Here is a 13,079-nt window from a genome sequence, read left to right as displayed (position 1 = left end):
TATTTAATAATTTGTATAAATCAGAAATTTTAAAATAGGACTTTTTATTGTATCCCAAGTGAAATATTTTTTTAGATAGTATTTTGATTCAAAATGTATTCATTTTATTTGAAAAGAAAAATATTATTTTCATTTACTGAGAGAAGAGGGACATCCTGCCAGTCACATTACCCAAGAGAGAAGCGGTCTAAGGCAAAATTACAGCTCATCCTTGAATGTTTGTCCTACCCTCAAATCAAGACGCAGCTGTATCATTTTGAATTTTCCTGTAACACCAGCCTCTCATGCCTTTTCTCTCGAGAGCTCTGAATTGAAGCCTCAGCTCTGATACACACTCCATGTACAAACTGGGGCCAATATTGGTTCTTTTTTTTTTTCCTACTTCAGAAGAAATTATCTGTAATTGGCAAACCATATCTTCAGAATTACTCTGAATGCTACTTCCTTGGAATTTTTTACCTGAGATCAGAAAACTTTCTACAATGTGTGCTTTGCTGATGACCAGAACTCTCTGAGGTGTCAGAGAGATCAAAACATCTTTGAAGTGAATTTTTACCGTACTTGACTTTACTGCCAAAGCCTAGACAATATTGTTGCCATTTTCACTCTGGAATATGCCAGCCATACATGAAAAAGGTCTTGAAAGTACATGTATCACTAAGGTAGAATTTGAGAATTTTTAAATTAAACCAAATCATGTAAAGCAAACAGAAGACAGACAGAAAACCTCTTCATTTACTAGGCCTCCTAGAGAGTACTGTGACATAAATAGATGAGTTATGGGTAAGATGATTTCAGTTTGGCTTTACTCATAGAGTGTAATGCAGTATTTTGTTAATTAAGAAACAGAGCATAATCTGACACTATTTGAGGAATAGGATTATAAAGATGTGATTTTATGTTAGACTGCTGTGTAAATAGGCTCATTCCCAGATTGTTAGAGCAGTGAGCATTTTGATAAGATACCTGACTGTAATAACAGTATAACCTTGATAAATATGTTATTGTTGAGAGATGGCAACGTAAATTAATACATAATAGATCAAAAGAAGTGACGCGCAAGCACAAAGGTTTAAGACTGAAGAAAAAATTAAATTATTAAAACTGAGCATTTGAGTAGCATCTTTTGGAACTCCATATGCAAACCTGTGTGATATTTTTTCCCAGAAAAACCAAAAGGGGTTCATGGGCAGAAAAGGAACAGCCCATTTCAGAGCCATTAAGGGTTGTGGTGAGCCCCCTTCACTTTGCATGTTCACATCACACTGTAAATCCCTCCAGCTTTCCCAAAGTGCTGATGCTTTTAAACAACTCCTCCTCATGATGATGATGACCCAGGACTGATAAGGCAGCAAAAACCAAATTCCATATAAGACCCTTTTCCTCTCTTCCTCCCTGTACTTCATGGCTAGACCATCCTTTGCTACATTTCTGTTGAGGATTCAAAGTGGTGTTTTGCAGGCTCAGAAGCAATTCGTTCATCTACTTCTGCAGAAAGGCCTCTGGGAACAGGGACTGTCATCAGCGAGATAGGAGATGGCTTCTCCTGCAAGGAAGCCACCAGAGGGAGTGATACCATCAGAGCTGCCCTTTAAATAAACCTATTTAGGATTGCTGGAGCAGCTTGGTATCACATCACTGGAAGATAAGTACTGCTTGTTGAATGCTACTTTTAATTAAGCAAAGATAACACTCCAGCAATCATGGGACTGATGATGCATCTACTTGCCAGCTTCATTATAACTGAAAACATATTCCTAGGTCTGTCCTGGATTGCTCTTCAAGCACCTGTGTAACAGCATCATTCCCCCTCATTTCCAAGGAGTCTGGGATTCAGTTTACTTTTGACCCACAAAAGCACTTAGGCAAGAAGTTGTAGCAGAGTCAAGACATTTAGCTAAATGTGCAGGACTGATGTTGTCTGGATTGTCACCATAGTTTTTTATGACAATTTATAGTGCATAATAGAGTACTCCACAGTGGCACTCCTCAAGAGAGGCTTCCCTATTCCTACTATACTACTCTAGTATGGCACACAGAGCTTGGACATAGAAAGCTAACTAGTCATTGTCTATGAGATTCCTTAGTCAAGATGACACCATCAGCAGCTCATCATTTCCCTGCCTCTGAAGCATTTGGCTGGAAAAGGCCACAGCCTTTAAATGCTGGAGCAGTGCAGTTCATTTCAAGTTTGTGCACTCTGGTTCTAAAGGACAGCCTCAGATATGCACACTGGAAGAGCCTCACAGGAAACAGCTATTCTAAAAATTCAGCCTCCGGAGCACATCCTTGGAGCAAGAGCTGGGTCCCACATGCCCAAACACAATAAGGGGAGTTAATATCTTAGGAACTCCTCTCCTCAGGAGTTATATTTACTGGGAACCATGGGTATAGAAATGAAGCATGTCACCCTCATTGATACTCTGGATCAATCTTCAGCATCATATATGTGTTGGTTGCAATTTTTCATTTAAGTTCAGAGAAAAGATTACTGCATGGAACACTTAGCCTAATTCCTCTAGTTACAGAAAAAAAAATAAATCTGTGGACTAACTCCACCTTTAAACTCAAGATGTGTTTTCCCTGTTATGGGGTATATACTCCAGAACAGCCCTAGTCCTATGTCTAGGGAGAAAAAAAAATAAATCTATCATTACGGTTAATTTTGCCTTGCTTGTTCTTGGGCCAATATTCTCTTTTCAAAATGTTTCTCTTCCATATAAGAGACATGTTGGACATCATCCTTTGAAGTAGCCAAGAAAAATTTGATTTAAAAAAATGCTATGTTTTTTTGTCTCTTATTAAGAGTATGAGTCCGTTATTGCTCACATGATTACTTGATTTTAGCTCTTTGGATTAGGTGTGGGATTGTAACTGTACTTACTGTGTGATGACACCCCCTCCACCTCCCTGGCACGCAGCAATGTCACAAAGCAGAGTGTGCAACAGAGAGCTGAACTGGCATTTTATAGCAGTAGGAGCCAGGTACCGTTTGTGATGCTGCTACTAATCTCCAACACAAACTTGGCAGATCCCTGAATCTCCCCTTTTCCTTGAGTTAAACAGCTCTAGCAGCTACACTTGCCTCCTTTATGGACTATTTTGAAAGATTCTGAAGAAATTGTACTGCAGCCAAGTATGATATTTTCCCACACTATCTCTGCTCAAACTTGCCTTCTGTATACTACTGTAAATACAGCTACAGTTGTATTTAATGCAAATGTTCTCTCCTGGCATAAGGGATTCCATAAATTGAAGGGAAAATCAGGACATATGGGATTAGGGCTTTAAAGAACCTCTACTCTTGAGATAACCCATCCCCCATCTGTTTTAATTTGAAACCTGCTTAAAACCCATTTTCAAGTTTCCAAAGCATCTATAAGGTGCCTTAATGCACATGAAGCAAATGAAATTATTTTGTAATGAAAGTCTTGTCATACATCATTAGGATCTTCCTCCTACCTATAGGGCCATTTAGGAAGCTGAATAAATCTACCCAGCTTTATAGCTATAAGAGATGGTACATTAAGTTTGCTGGCCCCAGAGTGAAAGAAAGAAATCCAAACACCACTATTCTTCAAGTCCAGGAGATTTTATATCCCTGCTTTCAAATGTTGTTCAGCAGAGGTCTTCAACAGCAAATCCTCAGTTGGAAACTGTGAACAGAGGTCTACAAGCTTTAAAGAGACATATTTATGACAAAGCACACCAAAAGATGTGAGCACTGTATTTCTAGTGAACAAAAAAATCTATTAGCTCCTCACATCTGTGCTGTTGGTCTTTTAAAGACGCAGAAATCTGATATTCTGGATCGTTCTTTAGTCACAATCTCCTGCAGTACTGGAGCTTGCTGTGAACTGCAGCAGCTGTAGTTGGTTCTCAGCTCTCACAGCCTGGGATATTGGACCCCCCATCTCACTGACCAGGGGGGTGACACTCCTGCATTTACTGACCCCAGCTGTGAGAGCATCACCCCTTCTGGGGCTGTAGCAACAGCTGGGTCACTGAACTGCTCTAAATTAAGAAGCTGGTGGTGGTATCCATGAAGCTCTTATAAAGAAATACTAGAGCTTTTGGGTACGTTAAATGAAAAATCATAGAAAACAGACACTTAATAAAATATACATTATAAAAATCTTTTTTTTTTCTTAAGGCACATCTATTGGAATTACTTTCCAGCATCCCCAGCTATATCTCAATTTGAATCAGACCTAAATTATTTTCATTCATGTTACGCTAGTATCATTTTCTATTATCCCAGTGAAAAGGATGTAATCAAACTAATGCATTTATCCATTTTGATGCAGATTTTGTGACATTTTGCTTTTTGCTCTGCTGGAAAACTGACTATTGCTTGATTTCTATTTCTGTTTCTACTATAGCTGGATGAATAATATATTTTTCAAAGGGATCTGACTCCCTGTGTAAGAAAGGGGGGTAAGAAAGGCAGATTTCAAACGGGTAAGTTCTGTTTCCTTTTTGTAGCTGAGAAAAAAGACCCAAACAAGTGACACACTCTTTGCACTCAACTGAAGTTGGTGGGTTGCCTGCCCTGGTATGTGGGGGCCAAAAATACAAGCTGACTCAATTTTAAAGTACATGTTGATATTTATCAGAGACCACCAATTTTGGGGAGATGATAACAGCAGTAATATTAATTAGGTTTTCATTTATGAATTCCATCTAGAATTCATTGCATATTTTTCTCTTATATTTAGTGTCTGCTGACTTGCATGAGTACAGGCTGTCTAATAAGCACTGGAGCGAAAAAAAAAAAAGAGTAATTTCAAATGCCTTGACAAGGCATTCAAATGTAAGCTGTTTTTTGGCATTCTAAACTTTTCCATACCTAAAGGAGATTGGAGAACCCACTCATCATCCCCACAGAGATTGCACCACTAACACTTAGTGCATAACAACCTTTTAACACTCTCCACTGTAACCTTTTGACCACAGCAATTAACCTAGCTGCCTTTTTACCTCAACTCCAGAGATGAAGTAAGATTGAAAGAGCACTGATAAGCAGCTATAGAGATATTATCATTAAACTCTGAGCAGTCTCTGTTCCTAGGCCCCTTTGGATGGATGAAGGTCTGGATACTACCGCAAGAAGAGACTCCCTTTCCCAAGGTCAGCTTCAGACAGCGCCGTGGGGAAGCTGATCAGGAGCCACTTGACAAAAGAGGATGTAGAAGCTTTCTAAGGGAAATATTCTTAATTTGTAACTGTGTCACCTCCCTTTGCTGCATTTTTTGTTTGTTTTCCATTAACAAACACTATGTAAGCAAACCTGCCCAAAAATCACATGGTACGGATATAACTGCAATGCTCTCACATGAGAGAGCAATAAAAAAAGCCAAATTTGCCTTTAAAATACAAAACTAGTGCTATTTTCCCATTCCTGACTTGCTAACTATCTATTAAATTGGCCAGCAGCTACTTCAGAAGTGGCTGCTACACATTTATTGCATGTTCCCCACTGTCGCTCAATTTTATGTGCCCTAGCAGGGGGAATACACACACTTGAAATGCACTTACTGTGCAAAGGGGGTAGAGTGAAAATCCCAGGGCTGCAGTTACCTAATGAAGTGCTGTATATTCCAGTGGACTAGAGAAATGCAAATGTTCTTTTTGACCATTCTTGAAATTTTTTCTGGACAATCCTGGCAGCTTGACTCCTGATTTTAAAATCTTAAATTTTAAAGCATCAGGTAACAGTTCCCCTAAACAAACTATAGAAGCCCCTAGAAATTAAAGCAATCTGCATAATGACCACAAGAGGACGAAAATCCAGGGAAAAAAAGGGTTTTGAAAATATAGTGGAACATAAAGTACAAGCTGTTGTAATTATGTCCACTGCCTTGCTGCCCTGAGCCTCATTGAGTCCACTGTGATAGGCAGTTTGTAAGGTAAGTGCCAGCAGACAGCATCTGCCCCAAAGGAAACCAACATAAATAAACAATAGAAGGAATACAGAGCAAAAATTAAGAAACATTTTATTATAATTGATACATGAATTTCTACAAGGCCTGAATAAATACTAGTGTACCCAACGTTTTTCTGTTTTTTTTTTCAAATATACCAGCTTTTCTAACAAAAGAATTCCTTCTACTGACAGACTTTGTTTGCCTGTACCATCACACCATCTTGGCTACAATAACACTACTGTTTAGGCTCCTAGAATATTTATATTTACCTAAACTTAATGCTAAGTTAGCAAATCTTAGACTGTCTTCTCACCATACAGAGAATCTCAGTGCCAGGAATCACTACAGTATAGCCTGGAAAACTGGTTAAAGCAAGGACAAAGAACAGGTCAAAGTTCATTTTAAAACAACACCAAAAATTTAGATAGGTGCTTCTGAGTCTTTGGATTTTAGTAGTTGAATGAAAGGCAACTATCATCACCCTGCTCTCCAGAGAGGTAATGCATTTACTTTGCTTGAGTGTTGCCTTTGAAGTCTTGTCATTTACTATTTTAATAAAAGCATAGCATTTTAAACATTAAATATCGAAAGAATCCAGCTCATAGATTTAGAATAAGGTCACAGGTTGAGAGGCATCTTTTCCAGTAGGAAAACCATAAAGAGATACAAGAAAGGCAAGACGAGAACATACCTTTCTTGTCACACCCAAATGTCATGTCTGGGTAAAGCAATTGAAGTTATCACCTGAAAAAAGCAAAACAAAACCAACTAACCAACCAAACAAAAAAACAAAAACAAAACAAAACAAAATAAAAACAAAATCAAACCTCCCCTCCCAAAAAAAAAAAAAAAAGAGGGAAGGCTCAGTCTCAGAGCACCACAACAAATCAGGAAAAACAGTCCCCCTTTTCCTAGGTTTTGTAGAGCCCTCCCACAACAGGTACTTGTAGCCAACGTATTAAAACGAGAGAGAGAAAGAGGAGAGAGACAGAAGGAGCAAGTAGATACGAGTAAACAGTGTCGTCATTGTGCAAATATTTTTAGGGCAGCTCTGGCAAAAAACACTCTGTAAATCAAGAGTTGCTGTGATATACTAAAACAGCCTTCTTATGAAAATCTGGGAACTAAATCTTTTATATTTTTGTTGTTTAAAAACCAAAAGAAAAGGATTAGGAAAGAGCCTGGGGAAGGTTAAAAGCACAGTTTTCCAAATATTTATTAGGAGCCCCTCCTGAGCAATATGAAAGAAGGACTGTATGTGTTTGATTATCAAACAAATTACAGCCAGCCTGCAGCTGCAGCATACTAGGCTTTTATCCAGGCTAGTCCACAGAAACAGATGAGAAACCTTCCAAAATGAGTACTGCATAATAGCTTATTGCTTACCTGGTGGTCTAAAGTGTCCTAAAAGACTTGCTACATTTTACTTTTAATATCTATCCTTACCAAACCTTGGTAGTGGCTGAGGCTCCCTGTTACATATCAGTCTGGAATACAAGTCCATTATCTCAGTAAAAGATGATATCTCTTGACACACACTTATGGAACTGGTGAATGTAGCTGCAAAACAGACAATGTCTGGGTGAGATTGTAGCCCACCTCTTACAATGTTGGTTTACAATGGTCAGCATTCCAAGTGAAGAGTTGATGTAATAAACTCACTGAAATGGACCTTAATTAAAGTTTATTTCCCATAGTACCATAGAAATAGCTCAGAAAAGCATGCCACAAGGTTATGGGGAATTCTGAGCATTAAATAAAGGCTGTTGTCTAGTAGTTGTATCAGTAATGGAAAGCTGGAAATGTGTCAACATTCATTCAACTCCCTCCACTATTATTGGAACCTGTGTGAATGTTGCTTCCTCTGAGCTATCTGAAGGCTACAAGAAGACACAAAAAGGTTCTGTTGCTGGGCAGGGCTCCCTGAGGTTGGGACAAGGAATAGCTATGAAGACAAACCAGCTGGTATCACATTTTCTCTTGTAAGAAGTTAGCGGAGCTCCTTTATATCCATCAACACAGAGAAGGTAAGATACTCAGCCTTCACCAGGTCAATGGTATCCTCTAATTGTCCTTTCTGCTGGGCTGCAGAGAATGACATGGTTCTGAAGCCCAGATGTAACCTTTCCAAGGAATCACAGGAAGCCTAGAGCCACTGGCAGGTGCATGAAAGACAAATGAGCCTAATAAACTACTAAGAGAATTAGCGCTAGACTAGTAAGCCCAGGTCCCTGGTGGTATAGAAGTATTTAAAAATCAGTGGGAATTAGGAGTCTAAATATATGTATAGCTTTGGTCCTGCAGATTAGATTGTTGTACTGGAAGTTTCAAAGTCATCAGATGGGCTCTGATTTCCCTTGGAAAATCAAGCGAGAAACTAAAAACTGAAACTTCTTAGAGCTTTTCTTGCTACAGAAACCTCCTTTTGCCTTGGCAATAAAGTTTTCACAATTGTCTTTCATCTCTGAGATTTCAGTCATCCCAAATACTCTCCCCAGAAATTCCAGACTGCTTCCTTTTCTAAAACTGTACCAGTTTTTCTGACCTGACACTTTACTTTCTAGCCAGATTTTAGCTATTCAGAGGAACAGTAAGAAAAAATATTAGTATGAAGAATTTAGAATTTCAACTATGCAGATCAACAAATATTCCAGAAAATGTGTGTGGATATTTCTGTGGTCCTACTAGAGGAATGTTTGGAGAAAAGATTATGTAAATACCAAAAATAATAATAAAAAACAAGTTAAGTGACCCAGGTCAAGTCTATTTCCTTATTTATTTTCCTGTATTGTGCTACTGTTTATTCCAGGAGAGAGAAAAATAAAAGGAGAGGGGGAGGGATAGAATAAACAGAGGTAGTTTATAAAAATATTGTAAGAATAATGCTGTTCCCATTATCACGGGGCACATCTGTCAACTCTATCCATTTCTTCTAGATGAGGTGGAGAGACCTCTGACATTTCAAATGCATCACCCTAATCAAATCCCTATCCCCTGAAATGCTTTCTGAGACTGCATTATAGGTCTATAGAAAGCCACGAATGAATTATACTTTGGAAAACAATAAGTTAAGTAGCAGAAACAGAGCTGAAATAACTGGGTTCACCAGCAGTAAAAAGTAAGGGAACCATTAATCCCTCAAGATGAAGCATTTTCAGCCCTACACCACTGAGATCTGCAAGGCTCTGGGGAGATGTTCAGTGTGTTCCCATTTACCACCATGGAGCAGGGACATTATCAACACTTCTCACTCTGCTGCACTGCCTGGCTGGGAAGTCAGACATGGAGTTCCATGAAGGGCTGAGGGGCCTTTAAAGGCAGTTTCAGGCTCAGTTTTTTAGCCAGAGGATCTATCTGACTTTCTTTTCTCACAGCCGTTAGTGGTAGTCACTTTTCAACCTCTCTCTCAAAGTGTCCCTTGTCCTTACAGTCAGCATTGCTGAAAAAAAAGTTATGAAACAATATAAATCTTTGTATGGTACTAAAAACATCTAAAAGTTATGTTTGTTGGTTCAACTACAAGCACTGTAATTGGCTTGTCGTGTTGTTTTGTAATTCTCTTCAGCCACCAAAACAGGGAATATCTAGTCTGAACCAGAGACCTCGGCTTCTACAATCAATGAGAAGAGGGATTTACATGCAAAAAGCAATTTTTCCTGTTCTAGGATTCACTTAAGACTAAGTCATTTGATGTATGTTCCCTTTCTTTGTCCCCACCATTAAACTACAGAGAAAGTGCAGAGCATCAGTTTAGGTGAGGATTCGTTTCATCCAATTATAGGTGTCTAGAAGTTAAACACCTATACTCTCTGAACAGTTAGAGTAGTAGATGTCCCTACAGGGTAATTTGTTCCTTCTTTCTTAAAGAAGGACCTTAGGGTGGAACAGGACACACAGTGGAAGGCCTTGTTTTTTCTGTTAACCTTTGAGGGAGATTAAGAATGGGTTTCATAACACTTTTTGCTTGTTTACCATCCAGGCATAGCACTCAAAAATTTCTGTTATAGTTAATATAATTTATATAGAATAACACCAAGAAATGAAAGAAGCAAGGTAGGAAAAAAAAAAAAGGAAGAAATATGAAGTCAAAAGGAAGCAGAAAATAGTCTAGAGTCACAAAAAACTGCTCACAGGGCTCTGAAAGGTCATTTAGTCCATCCCCACAATCAACTCTTGATCAACAAGAAGCAGTCATGTGGCGATGAAGAGAATGCTTTGACTGAGTATAAGCAGTGTAATGCTATTAACCCAGCTGCTTGGATACTTGGCATCTGGGACAAGAATACTCCAGACTTAAAATACAAGCAACAAGAGATAAGAGGGAGGATCCCAACAAATGCCTTCATGCTCTGTGGACACATTGCTTTCATTTGTAGGGCTGCCAGGAGACCAAGGATTTAGAATAAATGCACTGAAAAGTTCTGGTCAGGGTGCTTTTTTGATGCTATTGTTTCTGCAAAAGAGAAACAAGTGAAAACAAGTTTCTATCAAGAATTTAAAGCAAGAAATATCATGTATGACAGCAAGACCAAGCTCACGTTGTACAGCTGAATTTATTAGCGGGATCCCAGCTGGAGTGACATTGATTTGTGCCACTTTGGATTGGTTCAAAATACCTTTTTCCCTAACAAAGTAGTGTCAAAGCAAAACTAGTAAGGGGACCTTCTCCAAGAGGAACTTGCAGGTAATTTACAACTTTACAGCTGCTAAGCAAGGCTTAGTTAAAAGTCTAAATCATGAGCTTGAGCAATAGAACTTGCTGGAAAATTTGATGGAACAAGTTCCATAAGTAAGTATTTTCCTACAGAAAATTGTTTGGTTACTTTTTTTAACTCAATATATTAAAAAAAAATAAAGCATTTTCAGACTTCTCAGAGGGCAATAATTAGATTAGCTGAACTGTACTAACACATTAAGTACAGTTTCCAATGGAGAAATGGCAATCCAGAATATCTCAAAGCTCCACGAGAGTCATGGTGGACCTGTCTCATACCAAGTTCTTTCCAAGTGGGAGATTTCATCATTCGGACTATATCTACCATGATATAATGTAACTTCTGTCTGACTCTTGTTGTATGGGAGTCACATAATTGCAGGTCCATGTCAAGAGCTTACAGCAGTTTCCCATGGAATCCAACCCTGTAGCCTGCCCTCCCCACTCCAACTACCAAAACCTTGCCATGCAAACCCAATACAATACTGGATCCCTCAGTTAAAAAGTTAGGGGGGCAGGGAATTGCTATATGTTTTATTTTAGGATACTTATCAAATACTAATAAAAAGTAAGCTTATAGATCTACAGCTGTCTCAATAGGAAAAGGAAATCTGGTATTCTTTCCTCTTATCGTCTGATCTGTTCTCAGCCATTCTACATTCATTTTGGCAAATGTACTTTTCAAAGACTAGAGTGTTAAAAGGAGCCTAATCGAACTCTCGATGTGACTCCCCAGCTGTGACATTTCTTTTGCTAATTCTCTGGGAGAACAACCCTGCAGGTCCTGACAATAATTAAACAGAACCTTGAACAAATTCCTGCTGTGAAAACAGGATCAGACTCTACTCTTCACACTGCTAAGAAGAGTATTACAAGCTCTTGTCTTTATTTTTTAGATGCATTTGTTTAAAGGTTGCCAGTAAGCTGTGATGTGAATGTTGCCTCCCTTGAATTTTCACTGTGCACTGAGAAAAATGGTGTCTGTCCAAATTATAAAATATTACTTTGCACATGGAGAATTAATAGTTTTAGGAGTGGCTCAATCTCTCAACTTTCTCTTCTTGCTGGCAAAAATTGCTCTTGGCTTTTCTCTTCTCTTTGGACCTTAGGTGAGGCAGCCAGTTCATGAGGGCTTAGTCTGTGGGTGCTGTACTCTTCAAAAGCACTTGGTCTTTGGTTCTCAGGGATCCTGCTCCGGTGGTCAAGGACATGGAAAATTTATGTTAGAAAGAGCTGATGATTAGAGGGATTCCTGAGCCTTGAAGACCCACTTCTGAGCTCTACTCTCTGCTAAACTCAGACTCTCCCACCCTCAGTTCTGTGAGAAAGCACAAGTGGAACTCCATCCCCTGGAATACCTGTTTTGTTCCAGATCCAGCTCTTGAATGTTACCTCTTGCACAGCCTGCTGGCACTCCTGCCATGTAATATCCTCATCTGAAAATTCTTCACAGGGATGTGTAGCTTTGCTTTCATTTTCACTTTTAGTCAGTGCAACTAAAAGGCAACAAAAATGCCATCAGAATGTAAATTTTTTCAGGTCTCAAATGTTTTTGACTCAGAAAGAAAAAAGCAAACCAAAAATCCACCAATCATAAAACCTCAGAAATCAGAAAAAGAAGAAACATCATGAAGAGAAATGTGCCAGCAACATGGTTGAGCTGGAAGACTGTAGTGCTCTCTGTCGTAATACATCAGATTTCCTCACAATTAAAATTCAGGTTTCTGAGATGGAGCTGGTTTGCTGCTATCTGGAAGAGTCTGTAAGCTAAGCACTGTGTGACCTGATGAGGTATAATGAGAGAAGAATATTATCTTTGCCATTCCTTTCTGACATAACTGAAAGGAGAATTCAGCATTAACATCATCTCTTATAATACTATTTTTACTGCAGAAGCCTAGTGTTCATTTGACATCTTATTCTCCACTGCTTCTGGGCAAGAGGAAAACAAAAAGGTTTCCACAGCAATTTAAAGATTTTCAAGTGAAGCAGCCAGGTGATCATTTGTTACAGGATAAGTCAGACTACTCTCAGTAATAACTAACCCAATACCTGTAGTTCAGGTTCAGAAAAATTTGAATCTCTTTTAGACATTGTGGAAAGTCAGTTTATTTTACTGTGGAGAGCCAGATTATTTAGGCTGTTCAGTGTTTGTTGATTTCTGTACTGGGCAGTTGAACTGAGACCATGGCCTTTTCTCATGGCCTTTTCTCATAGCCTTTCCTAGTCCTGGCCAGACTAAAATCCAAGGGATTGGAAGAGAATCTGATTTCTCAAGATCTACTGCCCAATTTGAAGATGAAGAGAAAATGGGTGGCTTCCAGGAACTTTTACAGAAGTACCAAGTGAGTCTTTCCAATCCCAATTTAGAGGCCTTTACTTGCATACAATTGACAGCCACCCTCCTAGTCCTTGATTAGGTCCCATGAGTTGGCTGC

This window comes from Pseudopipra pipra, chromosome 8 (assembly GCF_036250125.1).
Source record: "Pseudopipra pipra isolate bDixPip1 chromosome 8, bDixPip1.hap1, whole genome shotgun sequence".
NCBI lineage: Eukaryota > Metazoa > Chordata > Aves > Passeriformes > Pipridae > Pseudopipra > Pseudopipra pipra.
The sequence above is the reverse complement of the archived record's forward strand: the minus strand, read 5'-3'. Positions refer to the sequence as shown.